Source organism: Lactuca sativa, chromosome 9 (genome assembly GCF_002870075.4).
Source record: "Lactuca sativa cultivar Salinas chromosome 9, Lsat_Salinas_v11, whole genome shotgun sequence".
NCBI classification, from domain to species: domain Eukaryota; kingdom Viridiplantae; phylum Streptophyta; class Magnoliopsida; order Asterales; family Asteraceae; genus Lactuca; species Lactuca sativa.
In genome coordinates this window covers 39,427,944-39,440,805 of record NC_056631.2, presented here as the reverse complement: position 1 = coordinate 39,440,805, position 12,862 = coordinate 39,427,944, and the positions used below count along the sequence as shown (strand labels likewise).

General features: G+C 28.2%; 1 long non-coding RNA gene across 1 annotated transcript; it reads right to left on the bottom strand.

The window, feature by feature from the left end:
* Positions 1–8,072: 8,072 nt before the first annotated feature.
* On the bottom strand, positions 8,073–12,050 carry LOC111891645 (uncharacterized). Its single transcript, XR_002850263.3, has 4 exons — positions 11,535–12,050; positions 9,647–10,721; positions 9,146–9,223; positions 8,073–8,503 (listed from the first exon to the last, which is right to left on the bottom strand). It is a non-coding gene; the product is annotated as an uncharacterized LOC111891645 (long non-coding RNA).
* Positions 12,051–12,862: the final 812 nt, after the last annotated feature.

Genomic DNA, 12,862 nt, shown 5'->3' with positions numbered 1-12,862 from the left:
CCGTTAAAGTTTTTTGGCCAAACTTTAAATATTAAAAGGTTCCTAAAAAGTGTAAAAATATTGATTGCAAAGACCAAAAATATCAAAATAGGTAAAAAATGAGGAGCAAATGCAGGGACCATTTCTGCCAAAAAATGCCAAGTTTACTATTCCTAATCTTCGTATCTTATATATATATATATATATATATATATATATATATATATATATATATATATATATATATATATATATATAGATATATATAGATAGATAGATAGATAGATAGATAGATAGAGAGAAAGAGAGAGAGTGGTTCAAATGAGAACCATAAAAGACTAAGAACCCTAGGAACCCCCTTATCATAAGTAACATGTATTGTGAATACTTATTAAATATGTTAAAAATCATTATATTTTTCATTTTGGTATGTGAAAAGGGAAATTCGTAATTTTTATAGTATAATATTTTCATTTATACATACATTCTTATTTTAACACAATATTTATTAAAATAAAATTTAATACAGTCCATTTACATTTTAATATACAAAATTTACAACTTAATACAATCTATATTACATTAATTGACATATTCAGATAAGTTAAACTAAAACTCTATCACAACCAACATATGCTGTCATCAACCATCTTGTGCCACCGTCGCAGCCATCATTCATTGAAAATCATATCTATATATAAAGTCATGTATTTACAGCTTAAATATTATATTCACAGTTTAATAAACATATTAATTCCCTCAATTTGAATTTAATGCAAAATAGTTATCTAAAAACTAATACATAAATACAACAAAAAAAAAATACATTCACAATAAAGTTAATAGAAAAATTCTTTCACAAATCATTATTATTTTAACACAAATTTATACAAAAAATTCACAACTTTATATAGTCAATTCACAACTTAATACAGTAAATTACAGTTTAATATATAAAATTCACTATTTAATATAACAAATTCATAATTTAATACACTTCAGATAAACATTCACAGTTTAATATAGTCAATTCACAGTTTATTAAAAAAAATTTACAGTTTAATACACAAAATTCACAACTTGATATAACAAATTCATAATTTAATACATATGAAAGTTATATATTATTAACTTAAAACTAATATTTATAACTTCAGATAAAATATTCACAGTTTAATAAAGCGTATTCACAGTTAAGTACAATAAATTCACAATTGAATCCACAAAATTATATATTTAGATCCATATTCTCAACTTAAAACTTATATTTAGACATTTTTTATTTAGAGGCATTTATATGTATTAAAATATGAATTTATTATTTTAAAGTATGAATAAAATTCACATTCACAACTCATTTACGTGTATAAAATTCAAATCTAGATAACAAAAGTTTCATAATTCGCTGTTTAATAAAATATTTCAGATATTAATTCAAAACTTAATTCAATTTTTCAAACACTAAAATTCACAACTTAATGCATCAAAAAATCAGAATTCATAGTATAATATACACTTCAGACAACAATTCACAACTTAATACAAAATTTTGAACACTTGTTCATAAATTAAAAACTTACAGATCTCGTTGAAGCATTTCATCAAACACCTTGTGTGCATATTGTTTTCGATCTGATGTGATTTATAGATCTGAGATTGTCATGTTTCTTAGAGTCTTCGGTTATTATAGATCTGAACATATCTAACCTGATCTGAGAAGTCCTTGTGTCTTTGACTTCAGATCTAACAAGATCTATGCTTGAAATTACACCAAACACACTAGATCTAACCAAATCCGAGAAAGCGGTGTGTTTTTGCTTCAAATCTGAAAGATCAATGGCAGTTGATGACTTTTCTGACGTCTTTGACTTCAGATCTGAAAGGTTGAGAGAGGCGACACAATGTTTTCTGGTGATTTGGAGAGGTTAGGGGTCGGAAGGTGGTTGGAAATGAAGCATAGCTCACAGATCTGATGGTACAAGGCTGACGTCGATGGTTATGAAGACGGTTAACCGAAGCAACAACAATGCAGGTCGTCGGAGGTTAGATGCTCGTCGCAAACACTAAAGTATTCCGTCCGACTGTAATGGCAGTAGCTGACATCGATGTTATAGATCTGATGGTGGTTTGACGTTATCAGCAACAACAGTCACCAGATCATCGACAGTCGTGATCGTCGGAAGTCGCATTGTCGTCCGGGTGGTTATGGCGGCGGTTGAGGAGTAACCGGTGGTGGAAATCAAAAGGAGACATTAGTTGAGTTATTGAAGCTTGAAGAGAGAGAGAGAGAGAGAGAGAGAGAGAGAGAGAGAGAGAGAGAGAGAGAGAGAGAGAGAGAGCAAATTCAAGTCTAGATCTAATTTTGAATATAATGAGTATTATGTAAAAAGTGGGTTAAATTTAATTAGTTGGTTCTTAGGTTCTTAATCTTTTATATATATATATATATATATATATATATATATATATATATATATATATATATATATATATATATATATATATATATATATATATAACAACTCTTAAGTCCATTATATTTATATGACACGGACCCCAATCCCAATGCCTTAGATCTGCATATAGTATATTCCTTCGGTTCCATAATTTTTCATCTGATTTAATTTTTCATAGCAAACCTAATTAACTAAGGATTTAAAATGTGAAAGGGAGGCATTGTAGAACCACCCAACGAAGAACCTAGATTACATGCCTAAAAATTATTACTGGCAGACAAAGAACACACATGATGAACACACACCAACACACACCTACAAATCAATACTAAACACACCCACACATAATGGTTCACACAAATACACACACCTACAAATCAATATTAATACATAATGGTTCACACACACACCTACAAATCAATATTGAACACATCCACACATAATGGTTCACAGTACAATCATCATTTGGATCTTTGAGGAGTTCAAGAAAAAGAAGCAGTAAAAGCATTGGTGTTGGTCACTAAATAAAAACAAGAAACCAAAAGCACCGGTGGTGGTCTCCGCACAAAATGAAACAAGAATGATCAAATTAGTTTACAATGATTCTGGTCACACATGAAAATAATATGATTATGAAAGCCAATAGTCCAATTTTAATGCACATTTGAAGCCTTAATAACATGCAACAGGAAATCAAAGCTGTTTTGGAAACAAATTATTTTCTCTCTCTTCGATATAATAATAAAAACAAAAATAGGTGGAGGGGTATAAGTGTCCAAGCATTGATTTTTCAGTGGATTAATCAAAACACTATGTGGAAAACTCAGCACCCAAAAAAAATGATAATGGTTATTTTTCTACATTCCTTGCAAAACATCATAATTTATGGGTGATAGTCACTAATAGTCAGACCTTCAATGCATATCATTAGTTCAATCCAACGCACACACTAGTTTGGTCGTTTATATTATTATGTTTTGTAATTGTAGTGCAATTATCTTAGTTATTTCCAATTTTAGTCAAATATTATTAGAAATTATCATTTTATAAATATTTAATGTTACTCATTCCAATTTAAAATTTTCTTTCAATCAACTTGTGTTACTTACTATGTATTATTTATGTTATTGTTAAATCTTAAACTATGTATTACACGGGTTTTAACATTATATATATATATATATATATATATATATATATATATATATATATATATATATATATATATATATATATATATATATATATATATATATATATATAGAAAAGAGAATATATAGCTGTCATGTATGTAATTTTAGGTATAAAACTTACAATACTACGTAGTTTCGTTTAAAATCTAAGTAGTTTTGATCGATATCTTAAATTTTAAATATAGTTTATTTTCCTATTTTAACTCTCGACTCCTCGATATTTATGATTGTATCCTAAAAAAATATTGTTTCCTACTTTTACTCCACGTTGACCTTGCTGTGGTAACATCTTCCCAGTTCAATTGTAATATTCATCATGAGCACTTTTATTACTCTCAAATATCTATACTGGATCAATAGTACTAATGAAAGAACAGATAAATATCCATCAAAATCTCTTTACCAATAGTTGACAGAAAATCTATTTTATATATGTAAATGAAAACTACAAGAAGCAGTATCTTAATTATTCATATATTCCTTTTCATTTTCGTAAATTGAATGGTATATTTTTTTGCTGCAAATAATCTTCTTTGGATTGTTTTTTCGAAAGAGTATTAATATTAAGAAATTAATATAGAAATGTTAAGATAAAATAATAACCAAAAAATGCATTTGAATAATTTTTTTTAGTTAAAACTACATAGTTTTGATAGTTTGATGGGTACTATACCTAACTATATATATACATGACAGCCACATATTCACTAACCCTATATATATATATATATATATATATATATATATATATATATATATATATATATATATATATATATATATATATATATATATATATATATATATATATATATATATATATATATATATATATATATATATATGCAACCCGGACGACCGCCCAAGGCCCACGTCTCCAGGGGCCCAAATTTTCTAGGCTATATAGTGTTATATATATAAAAAAAATATTGTCTAAATGATTATTAAGGCCTAAATCTGGTTCAAACTCAAAGTAGCTTGAAAGATAAATAATTTGGATTGCTTGTTATTGCTAATTGAACACGTCTATAATGAAGAATAAATGATATTTTTTTGAATATTTATTATATTTGTCTTTGATGGACTTTTTTTTTTTCTTTTTGCCCCGGGTCCCATATACGTTTGGACCGGCCCTATATATATATATATATATATATATATATATATATATATATATCAGTGTTGCAGAAATCTGCCTTGGCAGCCGATTAATAGCTTGGCGGCCTTAAACCGATTACGATTAGTGTGCTTGGCGGAAATTGGTCAAAGTCGGCATTGGCGGTCTCGGCGGTCATAGGCGGGAATTTTTTAAAAAATTCAAAAAACTTTAATTTTCAAATATTACACCAAAATTTTAAATTTTCAAATTTTTGTGCTTTCAAATTTTAAAATATTAAACTAAAATTTTCAAAATTTCAAAATTTTAAATTTTCAAATACTTAGTTTTTTTAGGGAATATTAATTTTTTAAATAATTTTATTAATAATAAAGGGCCCTCGATTAATCTCCGATTAATCCCCACTTACTCCGATTAATCGCTTATCGTCAGTCGACCGCCGAGCAACCGCCGAACGATTTTTACAACCTTGATATATATATATATATATATATATATATATATATATATATATATATATATATATAGAGAGAGAGAGAGAGAGAGAGAGAGAGAGAGAGAGTTAAGTTCCTATGAAAACACATTTTAAAGTGAGAACATGAGGACAAATATCAACCAATCAATATGTATAATTTATTAATTAAAATTTTTACCTGACTAAGGGCATTTTCGGCTATGCACAATTTATTTAATGACTAATTCAATGTTAATTTCCTATAATTATGGTAAATTAAATATTCCACAATTTCCATAATAACAAACAATCCAATTACAACTAGTCAAACCTATTATACTGTATCCATCTTCATCTTCAAACGTTGGTTCATTCAACCTTATTCTCCACTCATAATTGTAATTTATAACAATCCATTTATATATTTGTTATTCCCCCACGATTATGCAGATACCCGCGATATGTTTGACGATGAAATATTTTCAAGTGATTGATGAATTGGTTTTATCCGATCACGATAATGTCGACATCATTGATCAACAACATGAAGAGGAGGTTATGTCTGCTGAAGATTTTGCCGATAGCAGCAAAATTTCTGGAAAGTTCTTCGATTAGTTTATTGTATAAAATGGTAATCAATGGTCAGCATCATCTATCAAACACATTTTCATTTGATTATCCATGTAACTATTGAAATATATAACTTTATAAATTGATTACTTCTTTTTCATTATACGACTAGGTGTGAGCCCCATGTATTACATAGTTGTATTTAAAACAATTAGATATGTATAAACATTTGGGAAATTTGAATTTATACGAAAAATGAGAAAAAAATTGAATTACTAAAATTAAAGTGTTTTTTTTTTATCTCTTTTAAATATAAACAAATCATTTAGATAAAATAATCAAAGCAAATTAATGAGATTTTAATTTAAAATTTTGAAATTATAAGGAAAGTCAATTAAGCATTTATTATTAAATTTAAATACCATATGGAATTTAATAAAATAGGAAAACCACAAAATTACATATGGAATAAAAATTAATTCAAAATAACCACAAAATGACATGTGGCAAAATGAATAAGAGTGTGACAAGTGGCAAAAAAAACTTTCATTTATTAAAGGAGATTTTGCATCAAAAGAAATATATCTTCTTCTTCTTATTATTTAGTGTCTAACAATTCAGAGTGATGTCATAAATAAACAACTATGCGACTTGGGTATACTCATCACTAACATCAACGATTTCTTTCAGAAATATGTATTATGATTTAGGTTCTTATTCAAAATTTTGAAGTGTGTAAATCTTTCTAATTCAATCACTTTTTTTTATGTGTGTATCATGTTTCTAATTCATGTTTTTAACTGGAAATACATATTCCATTTATGTTGATTTTTTGAATATTCATTCACACATTCATGTGGTTAAATTACGTATTGTAAATATGTATTTTTATTGTGTTTGTCGCATATAACATTAAGAACTCATTTATGTATATTTTATATACTAGTCAACAATGTCTTTAGTTTATAATACCTAATGACTGGTTACATTCATATATCTTATTCATGATAAAAAAAAATTATTCGATCAGGAATGTTATGTACTTCATAATAAAATATTTTACCATACTTCATATTCTCTTACATTCACCTTCAAATAAATGTTAATCAACAAGTTTATTAGAAACCATTGTCTTTACTAAACATACTTTTATTAAACAAGAAATTCAAGTATACAAATTAAATTCATTTACACTCGTTAATCAACAAACACATACCCTCAAAACAGAATATATTGGCATTCAATACAGAAAATTGTATGATAACTTTTTATGTACTATTTGAACTTCATACTCAAAATTGCATATACTCATACATAATTTGCATAAAATCAAAACCCGATATTCCAACCTGATTCCATCATTCTTGGACTCCTTCATAAGCTTTGTGATCTCGTCCACTTCATTTCACTCCAAATATATAATGTCATAGAATCAACCTAAATTTTTGGAAAATTTGTTGAAGATTTTGCCGATCCTTGCTAACAGAATTGAAAAATATTTTGGGAGATTTTTATGGGAGTGATTATCGACTTACGTTTGACTTTTGCTAGAGTTCCCTTCTTTATCACAAATGTCATTTACATAATTACCCTTGTACGCATATAAATCAATGTGAAATACGTCTTAATACTTAAATCATTATAGAATACAACTTATGTCTGGTTCATTCATCTTAACCGTTAATTAAAAATATCTAAGGTTTGTAATTTGTCCTCATGTTCTCATTTTAAAGTATGTTCTCACATGAGCTGTCAAGAACTGTCCCCTTATATATATGACATTGTGCTTTCAATTTAATGTTTTAATTAGGAAATAATAAAATAGAATTATAGAATAGAAAAGAAAGTGAAACGTAAACAATTAATAAAAATTATAGCATTGAACTTTTAAAATACATTTGTTTAATAAGATAAAATTAAAGTAAAGTTAAAAAGTTTAAAGAAATAGAAATGAAAATGAGATGCTATATTAGGAAAAAATGGAAGTACATTGTCATTTCTTGCATTTAGCTTATGATTGGGATAAGTGCAAGATATAGAAACATTAAATAACAATATTCTCATAAGAAAGGAAAGCTAGAGTTGCATTCATATGTCAACTTGTATATTTACTTAAAATGTCAACTTTTACATTTAAAATGAATACAAGGATTTGCAAGCTACATACAAATACCAAAAAAGGTTATAAATTACACATTTTTTGGAAGTTGGCAGGCATTCAAATAGTTCCATATTATGATTATTGTAAAAACTAAAGTAGACTGGAACTTAAAATTTCTTCCAACCTCTTTTTACACCAGATAAAAGAAAACAGGTTGTATTGTATTTGATGTGATCCAAATCAAATTACATGTCAAGTTGTAAAATATACCTCAAATTAAATCGCTATGAATACTTAAAAAAAAAAATACATGTTTAATCTGATAAATTAATAATTAATAAGAGAACTTGGTAGATGGATGAAACATGTTTTCCAAAATTAAACACTCGCTAGGGTTTCCAACAGGCTCCAAAACAATTTGGGCTAAAGCTGGAATATTGACTGTAGATTGCCAATTTAAAAACATTAAAGTCCCGCCTTGACCATTGACCAAAGGTCCTCCTCCTACTCCAAGAGCCCCAGGAGCAAAGGGTAATATCGTCAATTTTTGTGTTATATAAAATTAATACTATTAAATGTAACCAACACCACTTTGATTTGGCTTTGCCACAAGCATCGGTGAGCATTTTACCCCTACATAAAATAACCAATAAAAGATCTGAATGACCGTTTTACCCTTAGATAATAACATTTCGAAAAAACACATTTCATTTTTTTTAACATCACAGTTGGGAGGGAAAAAGATCACAGCCATCACTCCCCCTACTATCAGTGACAGTAGCAGATCTAGAACAAAAACTAACAGGATCCACAAAGCATAAAATTAAAATTCTGAAATTATATAAGGTTTTGTTAGCAAAAAAGAACATCAAAATACTTGAGGTAGGAGATTCACTAATCTCCAGTTGAACTATTAATAAGATTATATCATTATCACAGTAATAATATAGTTTGTATAACTATATCTTTGACACTAATTAATTATTTGCTAAAAGATAAGCAAACCTATAACCAAAGATCCATCAACATTGTGCTACTTTTATTTTTTCATATAAAAAATGAAAATTTTACTACTGATTCATGAACCCTACTTATGCCTAAACTGTAAATAAGGTGAAAGTAATTTGTTTCATAATCTGAAGGATTAAGATGATCATATACGAGCAAACCAAGATTAACATCAACTATCTTATAAATATCATCGGAATTTGAATAAGAAAAACAGGCAATTGAAGAATTTTGCATAACTAGAGCAGATGAGAACATATAAGTAACCTTAGTTGTCAGTTTGAAGTCGCCTTTCTTCCATAATCCATTATTCCTCTAACTTACTGATCGCATCGCATCACTCACCTAAAAAAGAATATAAAATATTTTAAACTTGAAAAAAAAATGAACAGAAACTTTGGAAAACATCATGGCACTCATAACTCATATGTAGAAACTCAAAAAGTTAGACCATGTCACAAAAATATACCCACCAAATCACTAACCTTCAAAGCTCTGTTTTCTTAAATAAACAAATACAACTTGAATGAAATTTGAGTTTCTTAAAAAACCACCCCAAAAAAAATATCGTTTTCCTAAAACATTAATGTCCAATAACACTCAATAATGAAATTTTAAAGAAATCCATACCACACAATTTCATCATAACTTACTATTTCCTGTTTGGTTTATCAATCCATTAAGCAAATTGAAATGTATTTTTTTAATATGTTTACAAGGGCAATTTGGTCTTATAATGAAAAATTAAGAACGGAATTCGGTTCTTACCGGACACCCCTAGGAATGATCCGAAACATGGATTTAGAGGAATCTCCCAGAATTGAATTCCGTTGACATGCCACGGAATGGAATTTGAGAATCCAGTTCCTTCGGATTCCATAAACCAAACACACCAAGGATGTCTGAACAACAGTTGATGGGAAAACAGAAACAAGGCCTAATAAAAAGATGAAAGAAACTCAAAGACAATCGTATGACTTATGAAATGCATCTGCTTCGGGGGGTTTTCTTTTTTTTTTTTTTTGGCTGAAAAACACCATAATACCTTATGAAACTGAATTCAGTTTGGACAAAATACAAAGATTCCAATTTATACCGTTTTACTCCCCTATAGGCTTAGGTTCTATACTATCCGGACAATAAAAAGAGTTAGTTGTAGTTAATTGTAAGGGGGAAAATGTTAAAATGATCAAAGAGAAAGAAACAATTACTTGTTTTCAAGTGATAATCATAACCTGATTAGAAACTCAGAAAGGCAAACAACTCCCAATCATCATCATTTAGAAACAACTTCCAAGCATCACTACTATTATCTAAATCTACAACATATGCATTTTCTTGTGATGTTGAGCATAAAACAAAGATTATTATCTAAATCTAAAGCCTGAACATATTTGGTACATCTGTATTTTGCCTACGCTCGCACATAATTATTATGCTTCCGAAAAAAAAAAAAAAACAAACTCTCGTGAGAATTTTGAGCATTATCTCATTATATGCTAATAAGAGTATATTGAATACCAAGTTTGATAAACATGGGCAGTTGTATGGTATGCTAAAAGTAAAACCCACAAACATTTTATTGATATTAAATTAATAAACCATCAGAAACGACAGCTGGCATTATAGTTTTATAAGTAACTTCAATTCAATGAGAGAGCATATGTTCAACCACACGGCCTTTGACAGATACAACGAAGAGTCCCATCAATTTTCTCACATGTGCTTTCATAATATTGAATCTCTTTGCACATACCCTTACAATCCTCGGCCTTCACACAATTTGAACTAAGCATCCTACCTCTACAAATCTTTGCTTCTATGGAAGTCATAAAAGTCTCATCTGCAACAAAACAACTCCCAATCATCAGTCACAGTCACATTATATACGTATTTATTTATTCTCTCAAAATCACACTTATAATTCATCATTTTCATCTTTAACAGTTAGTAACAATTTTACATGTTTACATCTTGACTAGCAATAAAATCTTCATATAACAAAAATAATATAAAAGCACTAACATTGCATAAACGAAAAGGATAAAACAAGAATAAAGTAAAATGGCTGTAGTAAAGAGAGCAAGGAGAAGCATGAACACAAATAAGTTTTTCCCCATTACGATATCGTATCACAGGAATAAATATACATGTGTAAAGAAATCACACCCCAGCCCCCTTATATAGGAGAGACTCCTTAAGTTCCGTCTATAGGTAAATACCAAATTACCAACTATTGATCATCATTATGTATGTATTGGCAATTTATTCACGTTTCAAATTAGGTGTTTGAAAATTTCAGATGATGGTCACCCAATCCACAAATTTTTTTTTTTCACATGACCTATATTCAAAGTTCAAAACTTCAAACAATTATATAATTTCAGAAATTTAACAAAATCACGACTTCACAGTTTAGAATCATAATTAATTATTTGCAATCACATAATTTTTACAAACAATCATAAAACGTTAAATAATAAAAATCAGGATTTTAAAATTACCTTACAAAAGTTAGGCTAAAACCTAACTGCATTTCACAAATAACCAATTAACTAGAATTACTTAATCAAATATAATACGTATCACAAAAATGCAAAGTAAGACAGGGATTTCAAAATTATCAAACAAGAATTAGGTTAAAGTTTGATCGTACCTGATTTCTAGAAGGGGTTGGAGGTGGAGAACGAGATAGAGAGACGAAAGAGAGGTGGACTGCATTATGCGGTACCTGATTTCTAGAAGTAGTTCACATGGGTATCTATGAAGGCTATATATAGCCTCTTCTGATTGAATAATAATATAGCTCTTTTTGTCCCTTACTTCTCTCTATCAATTTCGTATTATAATTGTTTGGCTGGTGAAGTTTCAGTGTTTACTTTTTGTCCATAGTTGACGTGACTAACAGAAGGAGGCTGTCACTTTTCTCCTTAAACCAACATCAATTGCGTTTTTGCTGCTTCAATTACCCATTTTTGTTGTTCAAGTTCCGATATTTTTCTGTTCAAGTTCCGATTTTATTCCTACTGAAGTTCTGATTTGTTGCTGTTCAAGTTCCGATTATCTCCATTTGAAGTTCCAATTTTTCTTGTTGTATCTGCTTGTGGCTGTATCTGAAGTTGAAAGAGATCAACCTGTTGGGCAGAATTTTTTTTTTTTTGAAAAAGAAATGTTGTGCAGATTTTTTTTTGATATACAAATGTTATGCAGAATTTTGTTTTGATATAGAAATGTTATACATAGTTTTTTTTTTTGATATACAAATGCTATGCTGAATTTTGTTTTGATATAGAAATGTTATGCAATTTTTTTTTTGATATACAAATGTTATGCAGAATTTTCTTTTGATATAGCAATGTTATGCAGAATTTTTTTTTGATATACAAATGGTATGCAGAATTTTCTTTTGAATATAGCAATGATGCTTTTTTTTTTGATATACAACTGTTATACAGATTTTTTGTTTTGATATAGAAATGTTATGCAAAATTATGAGATTGTTAAGCTAATTGATTTGTTATCTTGCTCATTGATTGCTTTGATTTGCTAGTGAATTCATATATATTTTTTCTTGTTGATCGTGATCTTAGAACATTATAGCTTTTGTAAAGAGAGATCGTTTTTGTTGTTGAATTCATAAATACCTTTTGTTGTTGATCTTGATCCTGATAAAGTAGTTGAATATTTATGTTTTTGATATTAAATGATTTATGTTTAATCTACATTTTGTATGACAAACTTTATTGGATTTTTAAATAGTTTGTGTGTAATTTATATTTTGTATGACAATCTATATATTTTTATAATTTATTCAGAAACTTCATTAATCACTATATAAAACAGCAGGGTAAAATGGTCATTTTTCACAAGTCAGTACATTCAATCAAGTGTACATTCAAACAACAAAGTTTTTTACTCAGTCAGAATTTATTTTCCAGATAAATCTTTTTCAATCAGCACTTTCTAAGTCAATAATTATTAAAC